We start from the raw sequence: 15,521 nt of genomic DNA on the forward strand, positions 1-15,521 counted from the left end.
CCCATTGACAGCACTCTAGTTTAGGCCACCATCATTTCTTACCTGGGCACTGCAACCGTTCTGCACTGGTCTCTTCACATGCACTCATTCACCTTTCCAATACACCAGATCATATTACATGTCTACCTAAAACCCTTTAATAACATCCCACTACAACATAGTTACAATCAACAATCTTTGATGTGACCAGCATGGCTCTGCCATATCTGACTTGTCTCTCCAAGTTCATCCCCTTAACTCTGTCCTGCCATCTGAAATGAGAGCACACTGAAGTCAAGATGCCTGTCAGACATCTAGGCAAGACTGTGCACAAAAACACTACCTATATCCAAGAGAAAACTGGAGGTGAGGGAGGGAAAGAAGTTACATGTTCTCTCTGAAATGCATGTTCTTGACAATTCTGAGGAAGCATGGTAGGCAGAATTCTATGATGGCCTCCCAAGATGTCTGGCCTCTGGTCTACACATACCTTCTCCAAGTTATTAAATCAAACACTAATTTAGGTCCTGCTGTGAAGGGACTTTTGCACATGTAACCAAGATCCCAAATCAATTGATCGGGAAATTATCTGGTGAGCCTGACTCAGTCACATGAGCCCTTTGAAAGCAAAATGTTTCCTCTAGCATCACAGAAGAGGAAATCAGAGATTCAAAGCACAAGGATTCCATGCATGATTGCTGTCATAGAGATGGAGGAAGCCATGCAACAAGGAACGTGGGCCACCTCTAGGAGCTGACAGTGGCCCCTGGCTGGCAGCCAGCAAGGAAACAGGGATTTTAGTCCAACCACAAGGAAATGAATTTTATCAACAACAAGTGAGCTTAGAAGAGGACCCCGAGCATCAAATGAGAACAGCAGCGCTGCTGACATCTTGATTTCAGCTTGGTGAGACCCTGAGCAGAGACTCCAGTCCTGCTATAGCCACACTTCTGTCCTATACAAACTATGAGATCATAAATTTGGGCCATTTCAAGCTGCTACACAGGAAGAGAAAACTAATACTTGAAGCAAAAAGAAAATTCAGCTTTCAAAAGGTCTGGATATGTAGAACTTAAGTGAGCACCTTCTCCATCAGTTAACTATGCCCCACTGGGAAATTTTTAATCCAGACTACTGCCTAGAATGCTGAGGGATGCATGTCAGCCATGCCCTTAGAAATAGGGCAGGGATTATTTCTACCCTCAATGGCAACTTGCAGTTGAAATTCTGATTTCTTGAAATATCGAGCCCTAGGTTTTTCTTGACTCTGCAATAGGAATTGAGGGAATGGCAGACGTTTAGATTATCTTTCTGAACAGCCAGGATTGAGTAAAAGATGAGAATGGTCTGAAAGCTGGTGTTAGAGGCATGGGTACTCATTACCTATAGGATAAGTAAGTGATTAACTTAATAAGTAAATAAATGCCTTCTCAGGTCACTTCCAGATCACAAATCCGACAAGTCTGTGAATTGCATTGAAAATACTGGCATACTGTAGAGCTTGGAGTGCTTGTAGAGAATGGAGTGAGAGCCAGAGGGTATCCATGGCTATCTCTTGGCAGATAACACACAGGGGAGGCCTACATTCTCCATTAGAAGGGAACTGGCTAATGTTGCCATTTGACCTGTGGCATTGTTCTCCAAATATACACAGCCTGAGTCAAGAACACTGCTTGCCAAATGAGAATTACTGGCCTCTTGCCCAATCACCAGGCCCTGCTTGTTTTAGGGAAATTTATTACCATAAAAAAGAGACAAATTGTAAAACTCAGACTTCAGTGTTGAAAAATTAATTAGGCCTTTGGCCCTCTCTTCTCAGCATTCGTAAAGAATTTCCTTGTATACTTAGCTGGTTCGGAGACGGGGGTTAAACATGTGTACCCTGGAGATTAATACTCTTGTTGGAGCTTTTTCAAGAGGGAAACTGTTAGGATCAGGAACCCATTGAGTACTTCCAAAGAACATATCAGAAGGCCACTAAATCAGCTTGGTGGTCAAGAAAGGCTTTCCATTGGAGGCCACATGGGAGCTGGAGGAAGAGTGGTTCGTATGCCAGCCTGGGAGAGATAGGACAATCTAGTCAGAGGTGGCAGAAGGTATGAAGATGACAGCATGACTGAGCATAGTGCACTCAAGAAACTGAAAGCCGGATTCAGCATGCTGGAGTCAAACATCTAGCCAATGGCAGGAAGAAAGGATAAGAGTGTGGAGTTGAAAATGGAAAAGTAGGTCTGAATCAGAGTGGTAGAAGCCTTGATGCCTTCCTAAGGGTCTTGGCTTTACCCTATAAGAACTGAAGAGGGTTTCTTTTGTTTTGTTTTCTTTGGAGGAAGATTAGCCCTGAGCTAACTTCTGCCAATCCTCCTCTTTTTCTGAGGAAGACTGGCCCTGAGCTAACATCCTTGCCCATCTCCCTCTACTTTATACGTGGGATGCCTACCACAGCATGGCTTTTGCCAAGCGGTGCCGTGTCTGCACCCGGGATCCGAACCGGCGAACCCCAGGCCGTCGATAAGTGGAAAGTGCGAACTTAACCACTGCGCCACCGGGCCAGCCCCAGAACTGAAGAGTTTTTACCAAGGACATTGCATGATCCTTCTCATTTTAGGTGGTATCTCAGAGAGTGGCTGTGTAGAGAATAAATCAGAAAATCTAGGATGATACCCTATTTTCTGGCTTTGCCATTGTCATGAGCTAAAGAAGGAATGGGGATGGGGGGATAAGTTTAGTTAGCTTTTGGACATATTGAGTTGTATTTACCTGCATTATGCATGTAGATACATCCTGTTTCTGTTACTGAGCACCTGGACTGCAATTAGAGATTCAGACTGGAGAGTTGTCACACTCAGCAATGTGGAATCATGAACTTGCCCAGGAAGCGGGGAGCAGGCTTGTTTATTACCTTTAGTTCGTGTTGCATTGACCAATCACTCTTGAATCTTTGTTAATAAAGTCATTCACTCATTCATCCATCAATCATCAAAAATTGATTGACATCCTACTGTGATGGGCACTGTTCCAGGAATCAAGGGTACTGTAGAAGACAAGATGGACAAAGTCCCCAGCCTCATAAAGGTTCAATCTCTAAAAATGAAGACAATTAACAAATCATTGAAAAAAAAATGTCAGAAAGTATAAGTGAAAAATAAAACAGGTTAAGGCGACGAAACATTGTCAAGGTGATGGCGGTTCTATTTTAGATACATTGGCCAGGGAAACTTCCCATGAGGAGCTGACATTTGGACAAAGACCTCCATAGTCAAGGAGTGAGCCAAGTCAAGGTCTGAAGGAAGAGGAAGCAAGATCTGAAGGGTCTGAGCCAGGAATGAGGCGCTCAGGGATAAGAGAGATTAAGTGCAACCAGAGCCAAGTGAATGAGAGGCAGAGGAGTAGGATATGATGGTTAGGCAGGCAAGTGATCAGAAAAGGCCTTGGGGCCAGGGCTAGTGAGTTTGGACAAGATGGGAAACCATCGGAGGGTTCCAAACAAGTCAGTGATGCATCTAATGTGTATTTGAAAAAAATTTTATTGGTATCCATAGCGACTGGAAGTGTGTTGAATGGTTAAAGTTTTATTATTATTGTTGTTATTATTATTCACTTATTCAATCACTTACTCATATATTCTGGAAACAAGTTCTGAATGCTTTCTCTATGCCAAGCATTGCAATAAATATTGAGGGCACAGAAATGAGTAAGATATGATTCCTTCCTTCGGTAGCTTGTAGTGTTACAACAATATGCACATATATTATACTTAGCACTGAAGTTTCTTCAATGTACTTCCCACCCCACCCCTTATACCTCAGGTACAGGAGGTAGAATTGTTTAAATATCATGGATCTTGGCATGTTTTTATCATCTATGCAAGACCTCTTATTTGATTTACTTATTTTATTGTTTGGCTTTTTTCCCATTCCTCACTCTCATTCTCCTCCCACTAATGTCCTTCATGTGTATATTTTTGTTTTTTATAAATTCTTTCAAAATGTGTGTTTTGGTTTTGCGGCAACTTTTGTTTTTTTCTTCCAAAGTACACATGCCAGGTCAGCAGTAGGGAGTATAATGCATTAGATTTTGTGTGGAGGCCAACAATCTGTATTTTAGGGAAAAGAAATATCCCCTGGTATTGCTGAGACCTATCCCCATTTAGAACTTTACGAAATGGGAGTTGCTTAACTCCAGTGGTATGCTGATAAACCGACTCTCCTGCGGGGGTGGGAGGAAGGCCCTGAGATGTAGTATTTGCTGATTTTCACGGTGTAAATATTTTCGCCATGACCAATTTCAAGCTAAGGTTCAACAATTAGGTTGCAAAAGTCCTAAATCTTTAACAATGGGCTGGAGCCATTTCCAGCATATTATTATTTAGTTCCTCAATTCCACCCGAAGAGGGGCATGATGAGCACATTGCTCTGCTAGTGTAAACGGGCCATGCCAGTTCAATGTGATCTTCTTCCCATCAAACACGGACTTTCAGTGTCCTTATAGACAGCAAGTTAGATAGGTGTTCTAGAAACCCTGATAAGCTCATCTGGAGGTGAGTGACATGACTGCTTTTTCTTTCCAAGGATAGGCTAAGCAAGTTTGTGATTGGGTCAGCTGGGAACACCATAGTTGGGGTCTCTGGTGTGCACATGGCATAAACCAACTATTTAATCCTGACACTGGGAACAATTCTTAGTCAAATTAGAGGGATGGCTTATGGCCATTCTAAATATGGCCTCAGAAATGTTTACAATCCTTGGGTTGCAGTGTTTCCTGGAGCCAATATCTGCTATTGGTGACTGAAGAGTGTGGTTGGGCAGACAACAGATATTGACAATGTAGAGGATCTTTGGATTTAGAGAGTCCATAACGAGAGAAGCTGAGTCATTTCTAGAAGATTCAAAGGTAGCTTATTGTGAGTTATGCAATTTTAATATGGGTTCCAACATTTTGAAAAAGTGGGTATTCTTCCTCCTTTAAGGATACAAATGATGAGGGGCTGGCCCGGTGGCGCAGCGGTTAAGTTCGCAAGTTGGGCATCTCAGTGGCCTGGGGTTCACTGGTTTGGATCCCGGGTGTGGACATGCCACCCCTTGGCACGCCATGCTGTGGTAGGTGTCCCATATAGAAAGTAGAGGAAGATGGGCACGGATGTTAGCTCAGGGCCAGGCTTCCTCAGCAAAAAGAGGAGGACTGGCAGTAGTTAGCTCAGGGCTAATCTTCCTCAAAAAAAAAAAAAAAAAAAGGATACAAATGATGAAATGTAGTTGCTGGAAAGCGGAAATAGCAATAATAATAATGTTATGGGCTGAATTGCGTCTCCCCAAAATTATCTTCTGAAGTCCTAACCCTCAATATGATGGGATTTGGAGATGGGGCCTTTGGGAGGTAAGAAGGGTAAGAAGAGGTCGTGAGGGTGGAGCCCTGATCCAATGGGATTAATGCCCCTATAAGAAGAGACACCAGAGATCTAGCTTACTCTCCTTCCACCATGCGAGGACACAGCAGAAGGTAGGAAGAAAACTCTCACCAGAAACCTTAACCCTGCTGGACTCCGATCTTGGTTTCCAGGCGCCAGAACTGGCAGAAAATAATTTTCTGTTGTTTAAGCCACCTAGTCTATGGCATTTTGTTGTGGCACCTGAGCAGACTAACGCAAATCATTGTCATCATAGTCATCATCGTCATCTAAGCATTTTATGTATATACTCTCCTATTACCCTCACAAAAATCTGATAAATTGATTTTAGTATTTTCCTCTTCTCATAAATGAGGAAATAAGACTCAGAGAAGTTAAGGAAGACATGCAAGGCCATACGAGATGGCAAATGGCAGGTGGGGTCTGAACCCAGACTATCTGTCCCCAAACCTCCCATTCTTCACTGCTATGTCATACTGCTTCTCGGTGGCCACCAATGTGCCTGGCATAGAACGGGTGCCCAAAATACATAAGTGGATGGTTGAAAATGAATGAATAATGGTTAGACTACCAAGATAAGAAATTGAGTTTGGAAGCATATAGATTTTTGGAGCTTTTAATATAGAAAGGCCATGCATATGAAGTCACAGGGAAATATTCTGCTGTGAACCTTAAAAATTTAGTCCTTGGGCCTGGCCCCAAAGCATAGTAGTTAAGTTCAGTGCACTCCACTTCGGTGCCCTGGATTCATGGGTTCGGATCCCAGGCGTGGACCTACACCACTCGTCAGCAGTGCTATAGCAGCAACCCACATGTAAAATAGAGGAAGATTGGCACAGATTTTGGCTCAGGGCTAATCTTCCTCAGGCAAAAAAGGAAGATTGGCAACAGGTGTTAGCTTAGGGCTAATCTTCCTCAGAAAAAACAAACACAAAATTTAGTTCTTTCTTGGAAGTCTGAAAAAAAAGGAAGGCTAAGCCTAGGGTAATCGTCCTTTTATACTGTTACACTTGTCATGGTGGCAGGATCCACATATTTCCCCTAGGGATGAAATTAAAATGCCAAACATTCATGATTATGAGACGATTACAAAACAAGTGCTAAGGGAAGAATCATAAAGCAGAAAGAAGTCTGTGTGTCTTCCTAACTGATTAAAGGCAGGCGTGAAGCTTTCTACTATGTGCAAGGGACTTACTACATATGGGTTTTCTTCACAGCCCTACTGTATGGACTATTTATTTCCTGATTATCATACAGCCTCTGATTGGTTGTGACAGGTGTCTTTAGGAAGAAACACTTGTAAATGCATTAGCACCATTCAACAGTCAATTTATCCCAACCACCAACAATTCCTGCAAAGTTTCACACTGAAGATCAGTTAACTTTGGTACAATACGTAAGTGTTTTGGATAAAAACACATGTTTTCCCACTACCAAGAACTCTTCTCAATGATTAGAAAGAGTTCTGCACAAGAGAACTCTGGAAAGAGTGTGAAAAATGAGGCTTACATTATATATGCAAACACAATTCTCATATGGAGTTTAACTGTCCAACTTCTTTGCTCATGACATTTAAAAGAGAAAGCAATAATGGGGGAGAAAAATTAGATTTTGATGGCATCAGTTTAATCCAGAGAGCTTATTTTTGATTAAAAACAAGAAAGCTACAGAAAGAGAATCGCAGGCATGGAGTCCACCCCTTGCTCTTTCATTTCCCATTCCAGTGGGACGCAGCCAGATCTGTGAGGAGTGTTGCAAAAAGCCAGCACGAGATCCAGAGCTCACTCCTGGGGTTGAATTGAGTTGGCCCTTGCTGACCAGAAGGGGTAGACGGAAAGGATGAGTGTGTTCTGATGGACTTCTTCGTTCCTCCCTAGTTCGCCCTCTGGGGCTCGTGGGAGGGGACACATCCATTTGTCCTCTTTTACAAGCGCAATGCCTTTCCCTCTTAAAAGGAAGAGCTTGCCACATGCCATCCACCCTACCATTAGTCAAGCAGTGGAAAGAACTCAATACGGGCTAAGAAGTACAATGCCCAAAGGGACAACATCAATCCCTTATTACTGCAACTTCCTCATCCTTGAGTTGTTTATATTGATTTATCTTTTGCTCAGGTAGAGTGACAGAGTAATATTCTCAGCAAGAGAACACGGATTGCCTCTGTTCTGAGCCCACGCCTGTCTGAGAATGTTCTTCATCTGCCTTCACACAGTAATTGGGTATGGGGTATTGATTAAGGCCATCATCTTTTCCCCTCAAAACTCTGTAGTTTTTGTTTATTCAAACACTTGTATGGCAGATATAAAAATATGAAGTTCCATGATGTAGGGTCCATTTAAATTAACCCATCTTTTATTCATACTTCCATTTATGATGTATGCTTTATATTTGAATTGCCAGCATATTACCTGGGTAAATCTTGGGTTTTATTCTGTTATCAATTTTGCCCAGGATTGATAAATTATTTTGGTCAACAGATTAAGTTCTTTTAGTCAGGAATATTTTCTTCTATTATTCCTTAATTTTATTACTTCTGTTGTGTCTTTTTCTACCTTTCTTTGAAACATGTCTCTTATATATATGAATATATATAAAGTATGTATATCACACACATATTTTCTTATGTATATACACCCTATATTTCTCTAAGCTTCTTATTGTTTGCTTCTAAGTTTCAAAGTTCTTTTTCCCTTTATCTCTTGTGATAAACATTATTTTTAGCATAAAATCTATTATTTACCACTTTTACCAGAGGTCCTTAGTGCAAAAGTAAAAAAAAAAATGCATCTTTTAATTTTCTTCCTTATCTATCTTTCCTGTCTTATGATCCTTTCACTTAATGTGTGCTTACTTTGATTTCATAAATGTCATGAGTCTGATGGAACATTAACCAGAAATGTTCTAAAATTTTTATTTTGGAGAGTTATTCTCTAATTCCAGGGGACCTGTAAAATGTAGAGGTTTGTTCTTGAGCCATCTGGAGAGCCTTTCTTCCAGGCACACATTTGCTTTCACGAGAGACTGGAAGAGAAAGTTTACCCCTTTCCTGCGTCCTTATCTCTGGTATATTTTCCCCTGGGCTCTTTCTTAATACTTGTACAATTCCTGGGTTTTTATATAACCAATAAAATGTTGTTAGCATAGAGAAGGCAAAGAACCAAATCATTCCTCTGAGAGTTTTGGGTTTTTTTTCTTTTTTGGTTTATTCTCTAGTTGGAAGTATAATCCTGGACTCACTTCAAAGAAATTGACTAACTAGAAGAAGCTCTGTGTTCCAGGGTGTAAACCTTAGAAACAACCTTCCAGAGAAGAGGAATTTGCTATAATAAAATGCTAAATAGCCAGGCATTCAAGGTGCTGCGTGTGTCCACCTGTCACTATGGGCATCAACTCTGCCTCATTTAAAAATAAAGTCCTCTTCTCCTGAGACATACCCCTTAGTCTATTCCTCTGTAGCTGTTGGTGTAGAATGCAAGAATGAGATTATTAAGCATTCATTGATGTGTCTCAGTCTTGTTCGATATTGATCCACATACCGTATAAATGTATGTGTACTAAGTAGAAATCGTAAGTTAGAATGTAGTTTTAATAACCGTATGACTTATAGTGATATTTTCCTTTTGATTTTTATGTAGGTAATGGCTCCAAGATTCTCTTTTCCTTTTGGTTGACTGGTTGGAAATTTATTCCCACTATCCTTCACCTCTAAGTTTGATCATCTACCTGTGTAATGCCTCTTGTCATGCTCCACCCAATATATTATGAACATTAATCTCACAATATAATTTTTAAAGACTCAGCTGCAAAGAGAACATATGAGTATCTACCTAGCTCTGGGGAGCTTGGTGTCCTAGAGAAAATTCTGCTTTATCTCTCTTGCTGCAATCCAAGGCTGGATACATTGATGGCCAGAGGGGATCTGGCTGCAGTCCAAACTCACTCCTCTGACTTCGAAAGCAGAGGGGACACAACTTCCAATGGTCCATCCAAAAATGATGAGACCATGGCTGACGGGAATTATCACAAATGTGTCGGGAATGAACACACACGCTTGCTAATGGCCTATTTCCTTCCCCTACATGCATCCCCGCAGAGGAAGGAGGCAAGAGAGAGCAAGACCCTTGGCTCAGCTTATGCCTTTTCTCCTCTTTCCTTTCCCAAACACCCTCTCCTCTCACTCCAGGTTCATTCTTGATTCTTGAATTCCCATCAGGTTTCAGGGGAAGGGGAAATACTATTTCTTGTACTTTTTGTTGGCGAAGAAATTGATGCTATCTGTCTCCCATTGTTCTACCCACCATCCTGTTTGGACCTGACTGAGGGCAGGCATGAAGGTGTGCATCCAGTTGTGTCCCATGTCCTTTGAACAACTCAGTCTTTGCACAGAGATACCATTTCAGAGACTGCTTCCATTTACTGGAAATATTGGTAGCAACCTCAGTGCATTACCCAAATCACAGTCACTGAGTGTGTTCAAAGAGCTTCCAAAAAGAAAATCTCAGGAAAAAACAACAAAATCCTCAATATCTTGATTAAACTTCCAGATGGCTATAGACATGGAGGATAGGAAATCAGCAGAAAGAGAAACAGGCTCTAGGGAACTGTTCCCCACTAGTTTTGTGACAATGGTTTTGCCACATCATATATGTATGTAATATCTATACACCATCATTGAACCATCATACCATTGGCACATAGTAGGTGCTCAACAAATGCTTGTGAGTGTCAACACCATATTTCTGGTGTACCTGCCTTTCCAGGTAACTGGATCTAAAGGAGAAGTAATTAAAGTGCATCTCACCTAGAGCTGAGGAGAGGTAAACTGCAGTCTTTAGATTATGAGAGGATTTTCTTTTTTAGTAAACTTTTTATTTTGAAATTATTTAAGATTTTCAAAAAAATTAGCAAAGACAGTTCCCATATACCTCTCACTCAGTTTCGGTTTCCCCTAAAGTTATGATCATGTACCACCATGGTATATTTGCCAAAACTAAGAAACCAACATCGGCACTTTACTGTAACTCTAGACTTTATGTATTTGAATTTTACTAGTTTTTATATTGATATTCTTTTTTGTTGTTGTTGTGTTGGGATCAAACCCAGCATACATTTCATTTCATCACATGTCTCCTTACTCTACTCCAGGCTATTAGAGTTTCTCGGTCTTGTTTTTCATGATCTTGAGGAGTGCTGGTAAAGTATTTTGTAGAACGTCCCTCAGATTTGAATTTGTGTGACTTTCCTCAGGATTATAGATTTTTGGAAAATCTAAAATCACAAGGGATCCACATGACATTACTGATGATGTTAACTTTCAATCACTTGGTTAAGGTAAACTTTATCAATTGGTTAACCTTCATCATTTGGTTAAGGTAATCATCACTTGGTTAAGATAGTGTTAGTTTCCTCCACTATAAAGTTACTATTTTTCCCTTTTATGGGAGGATATTTAGTTGAGATTTATTATAATTTCATTTTGCAAAACTGTGTATATAAGGCAGGGAATTGTTCTTTATTGTAAAGTGAAGGCAAAGTGGTTCAGTCACTAACGGAAATACCTTGCTAGCATCCTAGAGAAAGTTTAATCAGTAGTGGACTTGTAACAAAATAATCCAACCCTTGTAGAGCTCGAAGGGAATTAGAATTGGACTGTGAGTCTGACCCTCTCAAGTGAACTCTTTTCATGGGCACAGGGTCTGAGCCCTGCCTCCTGCGTGGACTGCAGTCGACAGAGAAGTCTGCCTTCAGTTGGACCCCTTCCATCTTGTTCTCATCTTCCTTCCCAAAAGACCGCTTTTTAAGGTTCCCGCTCTCTCCTCCTATGCACAGGGTCCCACCTCATTGTGTTCTGGCCTCTGGCGTGTGTTATCAGTTACTAATATGTTTAGTTCTAAGGCTTAATAAAGGACAGAAGTGGGGAGGGGGGTATCAGATGCTGAGATTGTGGAAGGGAGAGGAAAGTAGTCCTCTTTTGGGTCTGGTCTCTGGGTGAGGCATCCACGACTCAATTAGATCTTTTACAGCATGGAAGTTGAAACTTCTGCTAGCAGATCACCTAAGTTCCATGATGCTCCAAGAGCATCTGCCTCCTTACCTATCTTGAACTATTACGAAATGTTTATTTCTATCACTGCAGTGATGTTAAAACCACTTTCCAGGAGTTGGATACAGAGATTGTAGGACTTAAATCATTCTATCTATTTTAAATAATAATATAGTATTCATTTTATCTTTAAGAAAAATCTAGGAATAGCAGGGATCGAGGTTTCTGCTTAAACTTTGTTGGCTTCTGTGGTTTACATACTTCTGGCTCTAACTGTGGGAGTGACTCCATCCCATACAAGGCTCTCCTTGTATGAAGGGTCAGTTTCTATCCTAGATTTGGGGAAGAGTGAACTCACTCTAGGGAAGCACTTTCAAGGGGATAAAATTAGAAGAAAAATAATTTCAGCAGCTAATGATTTTGCAGTTTCAAAAATCAATACGTAAAAGAGTATAACCTTGCCAACATTTGAATTGATGACTTAAAAGATGAAGTTGATGAAAGGTGTCATAAAATAAAGCAGAAATACGTAGCCATAGATTCAAGAGAAAAAAATAAGAGTTTTGAGGACAGGGCAAGAAAATATAATTAGAATCATTGGATTAATGGTGGGGGGGGGGGCGTGGGAAGGAAAGATAGAGGGAAAGTAATAATTTTAAGAGAAACATAAGGCAATTTCTTCACTCTAAAGGAAGATAATTTGCAGTTTTAAGGTTCTCACTTGGTCTTAAGAAAAATTACTGGAAAAAAAATCTAAACCGTTGAAATTCCTAAACTCTAAGTCACATACAAATCCTTAAAGTTTCAAGTTATAAATAGCTAATTGTACATACAAAGTAAACCTGTCTCAATCAGATTTCTCTTCAACATGGAAAGTATTTTGTGACACCCATAGATTCTCAAGCCGAGAAGGCAGCAATGTTAATGTCCTACACAAATATTATACATCTATTGACAGGAAAAAAAATCAGTAAAGATCTCAGAGAGTACAATCCATGTGCATTTTCTGAGGAAATATCTGTGCACTCTAAATTTCAACATAATAAGACCAGAGACGTCAACATATTGGAAGATATAAAAGGGACACAAACAGTGATGGGCAATGACTAAATATATGGCAGGTAGAGATAGATGGACACTATATATATGTTTATATAAACATATGTCATATATATAGTGACATGTAACTGAATGAGGATAATGCTACTGTGAATTTGTAGCCTAGGTACTAAGGAAGTATTCTTGGCAATGAAGACGTGTAACAAGGGAAGATCTTTCAATAGACTGCCCAAAAATAAAAATTGAAAAAAAAAAATCTGGCTTTTTCAGCAAAACCCAGTAGCAGGGTGGAGGGGGTAAGGAGAGAGTAGCAAAGAGCAGAAAATTAAAATTCCACCATGATGGGCTATGTGGGGTCCAAATAATTCAACTGTTGTAAAATGCAGGCCCATGGTATGATTAATTTAATAAAACACATAATACAGCATTATTTGTGGATCTGTCTTGTCAAAAATCACAAACAGATAGCGAAAAGTACGCTACATCCAACTGAAAGTTGCTTGTATTGAGGATGCCCCAAATGGTCACAAGGTCGCTACATTCTAACCACAACCCACACTTACAAAGCATAAGAACTTTGACCCCCACCCCCACCACTGCTAGAGAAGCGGAGCTGGGCAGAGGTCAGGAGCCACTCACTGACTGCCTTATCTCCAGATTCATCTTTGGCAAGGTTTTCTGCAATTCCAAAGGTTTCACACTGAAGCAAAAAATGACACAGTTCTAAAGCATTCATCTCAGTGGGAGTGGGGGAGTAGATATGGGAAGTGTCAGTGGGAGAAATACAGGTTTCATTGTGACAATCAGAAGTGGGAATCAGTATCAGGCTTAAAAATACAATAGAGCCTCTAAATTACCAGGAGAAAAGAGAATGAAGAAAAACTGCATTATTGTGTGCTATGAGACAAATACAAATAGAATGAAGTGCTAGAGAAAATACTGAAATCAGGACAAAGAAAAATCAAGGACATATGCAGTAAACAAGATAAAGAAGGATGCTATATAATAATAAAATGTAACAGTCCATAAAAGTGACTTATAAAACGTGTACATCCTTATAGAGCATATGACATTACAGCAAAACGTAAACGTTGGGTTAGAACTCCTGAAACATGTTATGTAATTTGCTAAAATAAATGTATTAGGAAAATTTCAGTGTAACTATTTTAGAATATAAAAATCGACATGGGTAAAAATAGAATATTTGAAGAATATAATCAATAAGCACAATTTAGTAGATTTATAGAGAGTGTTACCTTAACAAAATATAAATGTATGTCCTTTTTGTGTCCTCGGAACACTGCAAGAAAAATAACTAATATACTTAGCCACAAAAAACCTTAATAAATTTCTAAAGGAGAGACCTTATACACCTTATTTTCTGATCATATCCTCTTCTTCCCCTAAAATGGAAATCAATAACAAATGATGTCTGCCCCTGAAAGACATAACTAGCTCGTTTTTATTTAAAAACATTTTTCAAATAGCACCTGATTAAACAGCAGGAAATGTAAATCATAACTTTTATTTATTTATTTATTTATTTATTATTATTATTTTTTTTTTGGTGAGGAATATTGTCCCTGAGCTAACATCTGTGCCAATCTTCCTCTATTTTTGTGTTTGGGGCGCCACCACAGCATGGCTTGATGAGCAGTGTGTAGGTCTGTGCCTGGGATCTGAACTGCGAACCCTGGGCCGTCAAAGTGGAGCACACGACCTTAACCACTGCACCACTGGGCCCGCCCCACACAAATTATTTTTAAAAGAATGAATGGGAAAAAAAACTCATAATAAAACCTGTGGGTCCAAGCTGAAGCTATAGTTTTTTCAGAGAAAAACGTATAGCCTGAATTGCATTTTAAAAATTATTATTCAAAGAGGAAGGCTGAAAATAAACAAACTTTAGTTTCGGCTTATAACATATAAAAACAATGAGTAGTTTGCAATAAATGTTACACAAGGTCAATGTAAAGGATTAGGGAGTGATCGCGATCGGCAAGATGGATAAGGTGGTCAGGAAAGCCCTCTGTGAAGAGCTGGCATTGAGCAGAAAATTAAAGTAGAAAGTAAGTCACGTGAAGATCTGAGGCCAACGACATGGACTTCTCTCCCGGGTACCTGCAGTTCCTTATTTTTGGTTCATATTGAGGTGGCCAAGAAGGCTTGTGTAGACAACTGGAAGAAACAAAACTTTTATTTTCCAACAGTGAAACTAGATTCACGATTTCTTGTGATTATGTGGTTAATATATTTTTATTGTAAAAATAAAGATGAAATATAAAAAATAAATTTTATGGTCTCTTGAAATCCTGCTGTACCAAGATAACCCAAATTAACATGTTTTATCGATCATCTTTTCACCCGCCTCTTTGTATGCGTGCACATACATGTATACAAATAGTAAGTTGTTTCCTATTTTAGAAATTTGAATCATCTTTCTTGTTTTTCAATTTTTGATGTGTGCCTCCTGTTTTCCCTTTCCCCCATCCTGCCCCAGATAACTAATATCAGCCACTAATAACTGATAACTAATATTGCCGTCTCTCCGTAGCCTACTCAGCGCTCACAAGATCCTGTACCTATAGCTGTAGCTTTAACTATTGATACAGATTTAGGTATTAACATGGATATGGACAGCAAAGGTTTTGCCATTATTTTATTTTTTAAAATGAGTACAGTACATAACGCTTCTCTACATTTTGATTTTCTCCCTTCACCACAGATTATGGTAATCCTTTCAAGTCATTTCTGAATATATCTTCTTTTAGTGATAAAATAATATTCCTATCATAGATATACCACAATCTACTCAATCTGTATACTTCTGAATAGTATTCACTCCCTCTCCCCAGTTTTTATTACTGTTAAAAATCTAGCAATAAATATTTATTTCCCTGTATGCAGCCTTACATATTAGTATTTTTATTTCTATAAATTGGGTTCTCAGGAGTGGGATTAATGGATCAATGAATACGTATTTTTTTAATTTTTAAAAATCCTTCAAAATGGCTGTCCCCAAGTCTGTACTGC

The sequence above is a fragment of the Equus przewalskii genome, chromosome 21 (genome assembly GCF_037783145.1).
Source record: "Equus przewalskii isolate Varuska chromosome 21, EquPr2, whole genome shotgun sequence".
NCBI classification, from domain to species: domain Eukaryota; kingdom Metazoa; phylum Chordata; class Mammalia; order Perissodactyla; family Equidae; genus Equus; species Equus przewalskii.